Raw genomic sequence first — 13769 nt, 5'->3', positions numbered from 1 at the left:
TCCTGCCTCAGCCTGTCAAGTGCTGGGATTACAAGTGTATGCCACCATACCTGGCTAAACAAAAATTTTAAACAAACAGCTCACATCACCCCATGCTGAATCGGCTCTACACTGTCACCACAGTTCCTGTCCTGACCCATAGATTTGAAGCCCTTTGCTGGATGAGGAGCCTCCCCTGCACCCAAACCTGAGTTTGGTTTGGTTTTTTGATCTTATTTTGTTGTGCTTTACTTTAGGACTTCCCAACATAGGAACTTAGAGGCTGGAGGGACCTCAAGGATCACCTAGTTCAAGCTGTTTCTTATTTGTTACCCACTTTTTTTTTTGGTACCAGGGATCAAACTTGGGACCTTGCGCTTGCGAGGCAGGTGGCGGAACTGCTGAGCTAAATCCCTGGCCCAAGTTACCCACTTTTTTCCCAAATGCACTCACACAATCTCCCTCTTCTCCCTATATCTAAAACAGATACAGAGGAGCCTCTTCCCAAAAAAGCTAAAGAGAATTACCATAGAATCCAGAATTTCACTCTAGTTGCATATCCAAAAGATCTGAAAATGGGGACCCCAACAGATACTTGTTCACCAATGTTGGTGGCAGATGAATGACAGTGTGGAGCACAAATACAGTGGAGTAGCATTCAGTCTCGAAAAGGAAGAATTTCCAACATATCACAAGATGCACCTGGATAACATTATACTAAGTGAAATAAGCCAGGCACAAAAGGATAAATATTGTGTGACTGAACTTCTGAAATATCCAGAGATAGAAGTGAATTAGAGATTGCTAGGGGCAGGGGAAGTAGAAGTACAGTTTTCATTCGGGATGATGAAAAGTTTCTGGAAACAGATAGTGGTGATGTCTTCACAACCCTGGAATGTTTTTAATGCCTCTGAATTGTACACTCAGAAATGATTAAAATGAGAGAAGTAGGGTGTCTCCCTGGATCCCCATTCCTCAACTTTCCCCTCAGCCCCCGCTAAAGGCTTCTCCGCAGGATGCAAGAGTCATTTGTCTAGTCCAATCCTTTCCTCCTTTGCATGGCTCTGAGAAACTGTCATTTTCCCAGCTTGCACAGCTGGCTGGGAGGACTGCACGGGGGGAACCTAGGGCTTGCAACTGCCACCAGGGCTCATCTCCCTGCACCATGGCACCTCACTGGAGCAGATGTCACTATCCTGTAACCCCACCAGGCCCTAACCTTGGGGATGATAAACACACATTCTCAGAAACTACTCTAGGACAAAGCACAGAGTAGATGGAGGGATCCACCCACAGTCCCCATAAAGTAGGAAGTGGACGCCAGGACTGCAGCCATGGCCAAGCTTCCTCCAGGCATGCTTTTCTTGAAATCACAGGCTCCATGTCCTCCCCCTTTCCCATAGGGAAGCCTAACTGTCCTTGCCAGGTAAGGCACCATTAGATTCTGATTCCAAAACACAGCATCTCTTAAAATTCCTGTCAAGGGTGCTTACAGGAAAAGGGAAGAGTTGGAAACTTTTGTGTTTACTTGTCTCTCTTCCTACAGTAACCGGGGTGTTTTGATGAGCTCCACAATGTCCCAGTCCTGGATGCTCCACATACTGGTTCCTGAGCAGTTCTAGACAAAGGCCTAACTGCCTCCTGAGTCCAGAGGAACTCCATCTTGGCCTAAACCAAGATGGAAACTTCTAGGAGGGGAAAGAAAAAGGCTTGAGAAATGACAGGAAATAAAAACCCAAGCATTGGCCTTGGAACTCGAGGCAAACTCTTTTCCACTTAGGCCAAGAGACAATGGTCTCAGAAGAGCCCAAGCAAATTCAGGGACTTGTGCCCAGTTTAGTGGGGAAGGGGCTAGGCCTGCTGGGCCCTCATGCATCTATTCCTAGAGCTCTCACAGAACTGCTCTCAACATGGGAACCCATGGGCCTGGGCCTGAACCACTCACCCTGGTGCCTTGGCAGTTAACTTGTTAACCATACAAAGCAAAGGAGAGAACTAACTGAAGATCAACAAACTGCCACCCTTCCTTGCCCGTCCCCTGGCCCTCTCTGGAACACACAGAGTCCTAGTGTGTGCTGAGCATAGATCCACGCCCTTCTCAACATACTGCTACAGACCCAAAGGGGCTCACGTGGTACAGTGGTCTGGTGGCCTTTAGAGGGTTTCTAGATCTCCGGTGGCTGCCTCTCATCAAAGAAGTAGATATGTTGCAAGTCATATAGTCCCAGCATTCTGAGAAGCTGAGGCAGAATGTCACAAGTTTGAGCCCAGTCTGAGCAACTTAGTGGCTTAGCAAGACACTTTCTCAAAATAAAAACTAAAAAAGCGTTGGGGATATAGTTCAGTGCAAAGGTCCTGGGTTCAAACCCCAGTAACAAACAAAAAGTGGAGATGCCTGTAGACCCTTCCTATTTATCACAGGTCCATTCACTCCACAAGCATGGGGGCTGTTGTCTCTGGCAGGGGCAGGGAGAGAAGAGAGAACAATGGCAGGGGTTGCTGAGCCTACAGGGCACTGAGCCTCCTGCTCAGTTCCAGCCAGGAGACTAGGGCCTCTGGAAGACAATAGACACGCGCAGCAAATGGAGTGCCTGGCTTGGTGAGTAGGTTAAAGCCTCTCCTAGGTAAACACATTCATTCACCTCCTGTTCACTCAACACACACGAAGGGGATGACTCTGAACCTGGCAGAGCTCCAGGTACTGGGAACAGGGAGGCAAATGAAGCAGCAACAAGGAGTCCCCAGACCAGGAGGCATCTGTCAAGAAGAGACCAACAAGGGCCTGGGATTTAGTTCAGTGGGTCCACCATCTGCCTTGCAAGCGCAAGGACCCGAGTTTGATCCCCGGTACCAAAAAAAAAAGAGAAGAGACCAACAAGCTTGTGGTAAGAGCACCTAATCTCAAGCAGGGCAAGTGAGACCCCACTACCAGGAGTAGGAGGAGCAATAAGTCTTGTGAAGGTGGCTAGGGTTCCCTCAGGCACTCCCAGCAGGGAAACAGCCTCAGACTAGGAGGCAGGAATGGGAAGAGTAGCTGGTGTACCCAACTGGAGTCTGAGGCCACAGAGGAGCAAAGAAGGTACAGGCTAAAAAGGGCTGCGTGCTGGGCTTTATTCTACAACCTGGCAGCCATTGTAGCTTCCAGGGCTGGACTTTGGACTTTGGCTCTGTCAGTCATGTACAAAATAGGACAAGGGGTAGGCACTGAAGACCAAAGGCTAGGAAAGCAGCTGGGAGGCTGGTGTGGTAGTTGGTGCTAAGGAGATTCTGAGGCTTGACTGAGCACTGCAGCCATACAAGGTCCAGATGTCACTGGTCTAGGGTGAGCCAATTGTGAGGTTGGGCTGAGAACTGCCTGCCTAGGTTAATGCCTAGGTCTGTGGCAGGGGAGGGGCCCTCAGGCCATCTCAGGACAGTGGCCTTAGGAACCGAGAGGAAGCCATGAATAAGGATCAGAGAAATAAGAGGAAAGTGTAAGGAAGGTTTTGAGCCAGGGTGACCAGTAAAATGGAGATGGTGTCCACTAGGACTGAGAATGCAAGAGGTGAAGCAGCTCTGGGAACAAAGATGAAAGAAGGCTGGTGGGGCCAGGATACCTGCAGGCACCCACGTCCAGATAGTTGGGAGGTGTCAAGCTGGAGCGCAAGAGGAAGAGGGAGGGTAGACATTCAGATTTGGGGAACTTTGTCTTGGAGCTAGAGTTGAATGATATTTTAGCACAACTCCCCCCCACACACACACAGAGACACACACAGGCACAGGGGAGGCTGGGCCAGCCGAAGACTCATAGACCAAGGCAAGAAGGGCCCCAGAATGGGGGCTGAACCTCACCCAAGAGGCTAGAACCTGGAGCAGGAGGTAGGAGAGCCTACCGGAAGCCTGCAAGCAGCAGGCTGGTTGAGCCTGGCTTCACTTTCCTGAAGAGGTCCCGTGGAGGCAGACAGCCAGCGTGCTTGGGCAGAGTCACCATCCTTCTGTTTCTCTTCTCTGTCCTTCTTGTGCTTTGCTCCTCACTGGGCTAGAGCTCTGGTGCTTCCTAAGCCCTCCAGCCATCCCTTCCCCACCCTGATTCGTCCACCACCATGCACTGCTGAGGCCCAGGCCCCTAGGGACCAGGTTCAGGGTCTGACCCTAAGGCTGCCTCAGCTAAACTCGGGCCCATGGAATTTTGTCCAGTCCTTCCTGGGCCTGTCACTCTGCACTGTTTCACCAACATCATCAGGAGCTTGGCATGAGCAAGAAAGCAGGAATTCAGGGAAAATCTGAGGAAAAAGAGGGTATTCCAGGTCAGTGGTCCACATGAGTGGTGAAAATCCCACATGTAAGAAGAAAACCAAGCCAGGTGTGGTAGTGTACACCTGTAATCCCAGCACTTAGGAGGCTGAGGCAGCAGGATTGCCATGAGTTTGAGGTCAGCCTGGGCTCTACTGTGAGTTCAAGGGCAGCCTGAACTACATAGCAAGACCCTGTCTACCAAAAAAAAAAAAAAGTAAAGCCAAAGTTCCAAAACATCCTTCCCAGTAGGAAGCAGCCCCTGAGGATGGGCCAGCCAGTGCAGGCCTCTCCTTCTTCCTCTTTCTCCTGAAACACTCCCATGAAACTTCCCCTACACACCAAGTGACGCTTCCACTTGTCTATGAGTGACTTTACAACTCCTCTGTGTCCTCCAACTTCTAGAGGTTTGCTTTCAGGGCCAAGTGAGGCCCTCAGGAGGCAAAGTACCTACCAGGGGCCACAAGAGCCCCGAAAAATCTCTGTTCTGGGCAGGTATAGGGAGAGAAGTGTGTGGACAGCCACGTGAAGCCAAGGAATGTGTCCAAAACTGAGCACCCGGCATCCATCCTGGTGGTGGCTTGGTGAGCTGTTTCTTTGGGGCATAAAGTGGGGGTGCCAGGGAGGGAGTGGCAGAACCTGGGCTGGAATGTTACAGCTTCTGCTCTCCACAGCAGCTCCTGGTCTGGCCTGAGGCTGCCTGATCTGATAAGATGTCACAAGACACAAGCCTGAAAAATGTTGAAATCTGTGAAATGTTTAAACCTGTTTTTTGTTGTGTTGTGAGCATGAAGGTCCCCTCACTCCATTTCCCAGGAAGGTGGAGTTGATCTGAGTGGAGAAAGGAGGAGGTGGGAGAGAGGGGCTGTCTACTTTGGGCAACTGGAGGCAAGGCCTGGACCAGGAAGATAGACCCAGGGGAGGAATAAGGAAGGGGGGAACTGATGGGAAGAAGAGGAGTCCAGAGAAGTGAAGACGGGAAGGAAGGCAGGGATAAGGCAGAGGGAATGGCTCCTACAGCCCTGGCCAGCCCAGCAGCTCCACCTGGTCCCCTAACAGGCAGGCACCTGGCACCTGGGGACCTCCAGAGGATATCAAGATCTTCACTCAGAAAGAGTCAAGATAAGGCAGGGAAGAGCCTGGACCTAGCACATTCAGAGAGGGCTGAAAGGGCAGGACCGCACTAGGGACTTCAAGCCTCAGACTCACAGAGGGTCTCCTCGAGAGTTACCAGGACCAGGCTCCACGAGTGTTGTAGGGGATGGTTCCCTAGAATGCAGGGCAAGAGCTTGATCTGTTTCTCTACTTTGCCAAGCAATTCAGTTGAGCCCATACATTCTCTACCATTCAGGTCCTCACCTACAGAGCAGAGCTGCCTTCAGACATGCTGAGTTAGGCTACCTTACAGGGGCAATAGAGGGCCAAAGACTCGTTTGGAGTCACAACATTCCTGCCCATCAATGTCAGTGACTCTCAAAGTTACCTCCAAATGGGCCCAGTCTATGTAAAGGAGAGATCCCAAGCATTCCAGAAACCGAGGTGGAAAAGAACAAAAAAAAGAAAAACGAAAGGAAGAAAGGAAGGAAGGAAGTGAGAAAGCCAGCCAGCCAGGACCGGGTGTCTCTGGAGTGCTCTCTGGGTATAAGGCAGATGTCCAATAAAATGCATATCTGTTTAGTAGAAGTCTTTGCCGGAGCACATTCTCTTGCTGGCCTCTGACTAGCTGGAGGAAGGTGGGTGGGATCTAAGAGGGACCTGGAAAGGCACTGGAAGTCTTTTGTAAATAGCCTTATGTACCTGTCATTCTCCTACAGTATCAGGTCACAAAATGTCAAAGCTGCATGGGAACTTGGACATCATCATCATCAAGAAACTGGGGAAAATGAGGCCTGGAGAAGTGATGTGACTTGCTCAGTGTTTCTCAACTGGTTAGAGGCAGTCCGGGGAATTCAGCCCAGACCTCTGACTCCCAGCAGAGCTCTGTCTCCTTTACACCCCATAGAAACCTTCTCAGAGCCTCTCAGACCACAGTCCAAGAGCTGGTGCTTCATTCAGTACCTGCATATTACCAGCCTAGGGTACGTGAGATGTGTGTCCCCCCAACCGGAGCTGGTACCATGGTCAGTGTGAGAGTGTGAGAAGTCTCATTTGCTGTGGGGACTCAAAGGGAACACTGGGTAGGGAGGACCTGGGAAAGGGCTTTCAGAGGGATGACATTTGGCCTAGGCTTGAAGTCCAGTTCAGCTTGGACATCTTTTTCTCCAGGGGCTCTGCCATTTCTTTCTTTGCCTCCTCGTCTATCAATTGGAATTCTAATTTAACCTTATAACACATCTTCCCTTCCTGACCTTCCAGGTCTGAGGGATTTATCTCTCATTTTACAAATGGGGAAATGAGAGCCTGACATGGCCAGGTTGCTTGTCCTGAGACGCCAAGTTTCCTGCTTCCTAGCCCAGGATTTTGCTGGTCCCCACATCACTTTCCCTTTGAAGCCCAGTTCTGGTAAAACACAAGACAGCCTGCCCCACTGTCTTTTCCCACTCCTATTTAACTCTCAAGGTCTAATTTTAAAATCCCAGCTTACTGCCTCCCTAGTCATTTCTCCAACTCTTACACACACCTCAGGGGTAACATTAAACACATTCAATTGAATTGTCCATCATCTGTGTTTCTCCACTACAGTTAAGTCTTTTGACAAGAGCAATTCCTTCACTCACTTGTAGGTACTAGGCCATGTGCCTGGTTCACCAATGAGGATGGTGCCCCATGAGGGTCTTTTGACCTTCTTTTGCTGTTCCAAACCACTCCGCTGTTACCCTAGCCTTCCCTCACCTCCCCCAGATTGCATAGGGTGCCACCATTACAAGTCTTAGACAGGTAATGGCCCTGCTCAGTCTCTGGGCCATTTACAAAGCTGCTAGCTCCACAGGCTGGAAACCCTTTGTCTGAGTTTCAGAAGCACTCCAGTAGGGCACATAGAGATCACTCTAGAGGAGCTCTCAAGCTACTCAGAGGTCCACCAGCCTGACACTGGGCCAATCCTGTACTGAATGCTGGGAATCAGAGATATGCATAGGGACACTGCTGATCTTGCAAGAATTCCCAACTCCAAGAGTAGCTTGGGAGCTGCCCCAGGTGGGCCATGTTCCTCCTCTACGGGGGCCAATATGTCACTTGCTCTGGCTCACCATCAGGGCTGGATCCTCAACAACCTCACCTACCTCCACTGTCCCACCCACTCCCTTATATTAAGCCCTTTGGAGGCCCAAGGACATTCTCAGACCAGCTGGCTGCTAGGGTCAAGGAAGTAGGCAGTATACTGGTGGCCAGATCATTTGGGGGTGGTTTTGAATAACCCAGACACTTGGGCTCCAACACCAGACCTGCTGGACCAGACCATCTGGGGAGGAGTCCAGAAAACTGGCTCATTAAAAACCTCCCCCAGAAATGTGACAATAGGAGGGTAGGAGATGGTGCAATCTGAGGTGCCCAACCTCCTCTATAAAGTTCAGTGACCAAAGATGTTTCATCTGCATCTAACACACTTTAAGAGGTAAATTTTGGTTACCTGGGAAACATGAGGGATACAGGAACAAACTAAATGGTACTATGGGGAAGCAACTGGACAGTTTCAGAATACAAGACATTCTGAAAGACTACAGGCCTGAACTCTTCAAAAGGTCAGTGTTGGTTTTTTTTGTTTTGTTTTGTTTTGTTTCCGTGACGGGGATCAAACTCATGACCTTGTGCTTTTGAGGCAGGCACCGGAACCACTGAGCTAAATCCCCAGCCCCCATAGTGTTGGTTTTTAAAAGCATATGGGTATAAGTTTTTACCTAATAAGCACTTACTACATTTTGTCTGCTTCCCTCCACTGAAATGTAAGCTATGTGAGGACAAGGGTTTTGATTCATTATATTCACTTTTTATATTTCCAAATCCTTGAATGCTATCTAAATATTGAATTTATTATTAATCATTTTAAATTAATTGTAATAAACAATATCTATTTTTATTTCTCCCATCTTTTTTATTTATTGGGGAGGTACTGGGGATTGAACTCAGGACCCTGAATTTGCGAGGCAGGCTCAGTGCCACTGAGCTAAATCCCTGGCCCCAAATATCTATTTTTTGGTTTTTTGGGGTTTTTTGGTACCAGGGATTGAACTAAGGACCTTGTGCTTGCTTGCAAGGCAGGTGGCAGAACCACTGAGCTAAATCCCCGGCCCAACGCAATATCAATTTTTAAAAAGCATATGGGCACATGGAAGAAATGCTTTAGATTAAAATGAATTTAAGAGACATGATAATCAAATAATTGGAGCTTGGTTTGAAAATCCTGTTTATAAAGGCATTTGAGGATAACTAGAGAAATTTGAATCATTAGCAATTATTAATAATTTTGTTAGGTGTGATGATGGCTGGAGGTCAGGGAGTCATCCTTACATTTTGGAAATGTAATTTATAATGAGTGTAATTTAAAATTGTTCAGCGATTGCGTTGTGTGTGTGTTCGTGCATGTGTGTCCATAGGGGGTAGGGGAGAAACTATGGCAAAACGTTAAAAACAGTTCCACTAGAAAGTACTTGTTCCTCGTACAATTTTTTTCTACTTTTCTGATTTTTTTTTTTTTTTTCAGTTTTGAGGATTAAATCCAGGACTCCACAGCATGCTAGGCAACTGCTCTACTTGGAGCAGCATCCCAGCACTGATTAACAATCTTCACAATAAAACTGTGAATTACAACAACAAAAGCTCCGACTGACTTGTAGGGACTTCTGATGGAACCTTGGCTTTGTGGGCCGGAGCCCCAGATGGTGGCCGAGTCGCTGGACCCCGCCAGGGACGCCAGCTCCGCCCGAGGGCAGCGGCAGGTGCGCGGGCAGGAGGCGCCGGCTGCAGGGCGGGGGCTGCGCCACACCCGGCGCTCAGGGCAACTTTCGGGCTCCCTGCCTTTCAAGGTGGGTATTTCCACCACATTCCCAGGAGGTCTCCCTTGGCCTCGTCCCCCCACGGCGCTGAGGACGCGCAGGTGAAGGCAGCCCAGCGCGGCACCTGGACTTTCCCCGCCCTCCCTAGGGAGGCTCCACGCAAGTTCAAAGCGCTGGCTGCCCCTCCTTCCCAGCCCATTCCCAGAGCGAGCCTCGACACCCTCCTGCGCCCCTTGCCCTACCCCCACCCTCATTCAAGAGTCCCAGGGTCCTTGCCGCCAACTCCTCCCCTGTGTGGTCCCATTCACACCCTCTGTCTTTGCTTCTCAAGGGGCTCGCTGTCACAGGTGCCTGGGGGCTCCAAGCAGCTACTCTGCACCTCTTCGGAGCTGTATGGCGGCCCACTGCAGCCCCGCCCACTGCAGCCCGGCGTAGGACTTTAATAAGTATCGCAGCACTTAGCAGGGCTGGTCGCTGGTTCTCAACCAGGGTTTCATGGCAAATGGCCCCACGGAGCTTAAAAATACTGATGTGTCCCTGCTCTAGGGAAAGAAATTTAGGTGGCCCGGGAGCCAGCATATCCCTTCGTTTTCAGCAGACAAGGTTGAGAAGCAAGGCCCAGGATTACAGACTTGCCAGGGTCTTGCCCACTCCACGGGAGGTCCACAGCGGGGCATCTTATGCCTCCAGCACTATGGCATCCTTTCCAAATAGTCAGGGGAGCTGTTCCCTGCCTTTCCAATCCCCAGTGTTGTCTTCCTCCTGTTTCTCTCCTGGCCTCTCAATCGCCATCTTTACAGCCGGGACAGCAAAAACGTTTTTGATCAGCAGCACGTGAGTGAAAACTGTTTGGGCATGCCTTCATTTACGTACACACAGGTATAAATCACATGCTAGCCTCTGTGTTCCTGCGATATGTGCATTACTAAACACTAACATCCACTGGGAAAGGAGAAGGTAAAAGATATATTCCAAAAGAGACTCTTTCCTCCTCCAGTTGAAGGCATTGTCTGGTGACTCCTGGTTCAGGCCTGTAGTCCTCCTTTCCCAAGGGTTCACTTTTCCCTTCTTCCTGATCTTTCCACCTATTTTCTTGGCCTGAAAGAAACCGAGAGCTGCAGAATGCCAGCCAACACTCTTGGGATTCAAATCTTAATTCCTTCCTCCTACTGGGGTCAGCCGTGCCTTTCTTCATTCCTGCCCATAGCTGCTCCTGCTCTTCCCAGGCCTTTCATCCACCTGGCTTCTGACTGGAAATCATTCCCTCTGCTTGCAGAGCCCCCTCCCACTCTCCTCCTGCCCATGGGTCCTTGTCTCTGCCCCCTCTTCCCCTCCCTCACCTGCACCACACCTGTAATCCCAGCAGCCCAGCAGTCCCAGCAGAGACTGGTGCCACAGTTAGCTTCTGTCTGTTTAGTCTCCTCTTTATTCACATTCATTACAGAAGTAGGTGGGCATTTCTGCCAGGGAAACGTGATTTGCGTAGAAAAGATCAATGATCAGTCTACACACACATACACACACACACACACACACACACACACATTTAAAGTAAAAAAAAATTCTAATTATAGCTTTTTCTACAAGTGAGCTCTGTGTTGAACCTGAGGGGCAGAATATCAATGCAGACAGCAGGCTAGGTTCCCTCAGGAATCACCCTGGCCTAAAGGAAGGCTGGCCTCGGCACAAACAGAAGAGGGGCCCAGCAAACAGGGGGAGATGAGGTAATTGGGCACCTTTATGGAAGCACTCAGAGCTATAAATGAAAATTAAGGTAACGCTTTTACGGTGCACACTCAATGGTGAATAAGATAATACGGGGTATATTTATTTGGGTAGACAGTAGTTAATAAGGTCATGAGGAAATAATTTTACTGAACTCTACTGTAAGTAAGGGAGTGAGGGAATGAATCTCTCTTCTAGGCCTCTCAGAATGGTTATTATTATTTGTAAAAGTGGCTAATATTTATTGAGCCCTGACTGTGCCAGGTACATGTAAAGCATTTTATATGGAATATAACCTTTAATTTGTTAAAGAACCCAGTGACGCTATTATCCCCATTTGACTGATGATGACATGGGTTAGAGAGGCTAGGTAACTTGTCTAGGGTCACACAGCTGGGAGATGGTGGGGTTGAGATGGCTAATAAAGCAATGAGGGAGACATTTATTGCGATGAGATCTGCAGGGAGCATGTCAGTGGAGGCTAAGACACTCAGGTCTGTCCTGCTACTCAGGCTGTGCACTGGACTAACAGCCCTGTAAACCCTGACGCTGGGGCCCCTGCCCACTGATCTTTTTCTTTTGACTGTTGGCATGAATCTTCCACGCTTGTTTGTTTCTCTGTATCTTAGACAGGGCCAGACCCACCCCCCAAGGCATCCTCAGATGGAGAGGAGACCTCTGTCCCAGGGGTATAGGGATTTGTGTGAGCCCGGACAACCACAGAGAATTCCAGCTGGCAGGGGTTCCAGAAACCTCTCCTACGATGCAAAGTCCAGCACATACTGACGAATGTGGGCATTGAGTTCCAAAGAGAGGTCAGGGTGGATGTTTCCCAGAAATCCTCTAGAATCCTCTTAAAAGCCCCAAGAGGGGCCAGGGATTTAGCTCAGTGATACCACACCTGCCTGGCAAGCGCAAGGTAGTGAGTTCAATCCCTGGTACCAAAAAAAAAAAAAAAAAAGCCCCAAGGGTTAGATGCTGCCCCACTTCACAAAAGAGAAAACTGAGGCTCAGAAAGGTATATAAACTGGGAAGTGTAAGTAGAGCTAGACCTCACACCCTATACTGCTATTTTGCTTTTGGTCTAGAGCCCACCCTTGTGATAGCCAGCTCACTCCAGCACCCGCTGCACACTCTGCACTGAACTGGGCATGAAAAAGGGTGACCAAAACATTGTCATGGTCCTCAACCTGGAGGAGAGCATGATCTAGCAGACAGGTCATGGATACTGGAGTCTCCAGATGGTAGCCAGGATCCAGCCGGATTATAAACCATGCCTGCTGGAGCTGGGGACACCAAGTGAAGGACCCAGAGCAGGATGGGGATGGATAACCCAAGAAACTTCCAAAGATGTGCTCAGAGCACCTTTATGCCCTCAGAGAAAAGGAGAAAGAGTAGCACTGTAGGGACACTGATGTAACACAAAACATACGGGGCCAAGAAGTAAGGAGGCCAGGGTTTGAGGTCCCATGGGTAGCAAAGCGGTAACCATCTGTGGGTCTGAAAGAAGCCCCCTTCCCAGATGGAAGCCTTCAGACTGGAAGGAATCTTGGGGTCACACAGCCCAGCCTGCTTATTGTGAGGGCACAAAGTCAAGGCCATGGTATGGGGCTGAGAAGCCAATGTGAGAAGGGGTTCTTCCAAGTCTCCCCAGAGACTCTCCTTTGTGCTCACAGCACACTGCACTACCAAGGAGAGGACAAAAATCGGAAATGCAATGCGACAGCTCACCGTATCCCACACTAGCCAAGCTTTCTTTCTCTTGGGATTGAACCAAGGCCTTGGGCATGTTAGGCAAGTGCTCTGCCACTGAGCTACTTCCCCAGGCCTTTTTTTAAAATATAATTTTGAGACAGAGTCTCATTAAGTGGCTCAGGCTGGCCTTAAATTCAAGATCCTCCTGTCTCAGCTTACTGAGTACTTGGGATAACAGGTACAGTATATGCCACTGTGCCCAGCTACTAGTCAAGCTTTTAATAGACCCATCTGTTCATAGGGTCTTGGTAATTCCTTCCTTTCCCAAGACCATATTTTCTTCTTTTCATTCCATAGCTTCTATGGCTCACGAACATCTCTGCCTCAATCTGGTAGGCTATCTTTTTGTTGTTGTTGTTGTTGTTTAGTTTTTATTTTTTCTTCTAGTGGTATTGAGGATTGAACCTAGGGCACTCTACCAGTAAACTACATCTTCAGCCCTTCTCAGTTTTTATTTTGAGACAGAGTCTCACTTCACAAATGAGACCAGAGACTCAAACTTGTGATCCTCCTGCCTTAGCTTCCCTTACCACTGGGATTTCAGGTACACACCACCATGCTTGGCTAACCTGATGGGATACCTTACCTACTTGTCTCACCTCCATCCCCCTGAGCCACTACTTTGGCCCTTGTGTTCTGTTCTCAGGTGCCAAGTCACTGCCCCTCATTTGGAATGAAGCCCCAGGCAGCTCTGCTCCAGCATTTGCATCTCAAACCTACCTCCTTACTCAGCCCCTCTGTGAGTGCCCCCATGCTCACTTCTGCTGTGTGGCCAGAACTGGGATGGCACTAGAACTAAGGCTGGCCAATTGGAAAGAAGAGGACAGCTGACTCTAACCTCTCCCCACAAGCAAGGAGAAATGTTTCCGAAGGCCAGCTGGCACACGGGCACAGGGACTCTGGCATATGCACCTCCAAGTCAGAGATGGGCCTCCACATGGGCCCTGATCTTTGGCTGCTGATCCTCAGTAATTTAGTTCTGACCCAGGAAACCTGCCTGGGCAAAAGCAACTGCTGATGTCCTCTTCAAATGTTTCCCAGCACACAGGGTCCTAGGCCAGGGGCTTTGGACGATGACACTGAGCAGACTGCAGGGACTGCTCTGCC

General features: G+C 49.4%; 1 protein-coding gene across 2 annotated transcripts in view; it reads right to left on the bottom strand.

Moving 5' to 3' along the window:
- Wnt3 (Wnt family member 3) overlaps window positions 1–13769 on the bottom strand; it is an 80219-nt gene that overhangs the window by 48966 nt on the left and 17484 nt on the right. The window lies entirely within an intron of this gene.

Source organism: Heterocephalus glaber, unplaced genomic scaffold (assembly GCF_053883595.1).
Source record: "Heterocephalus glaber isolate CG9 unplaced genomic scaffold, H.glaber_assembly_v1.0 deba00001813, whole genome shotgun sequence".
NCBI classification, from domain to species: Eukaryota; Metazoa; Chordata; class Mammalia; order Rodentia; family Bathyergidae; genus Heterocephalus; species Heterocephalus glaber.
This window is presented reverse-complemented; position numbering and strand designations above follow the sequence as displayed.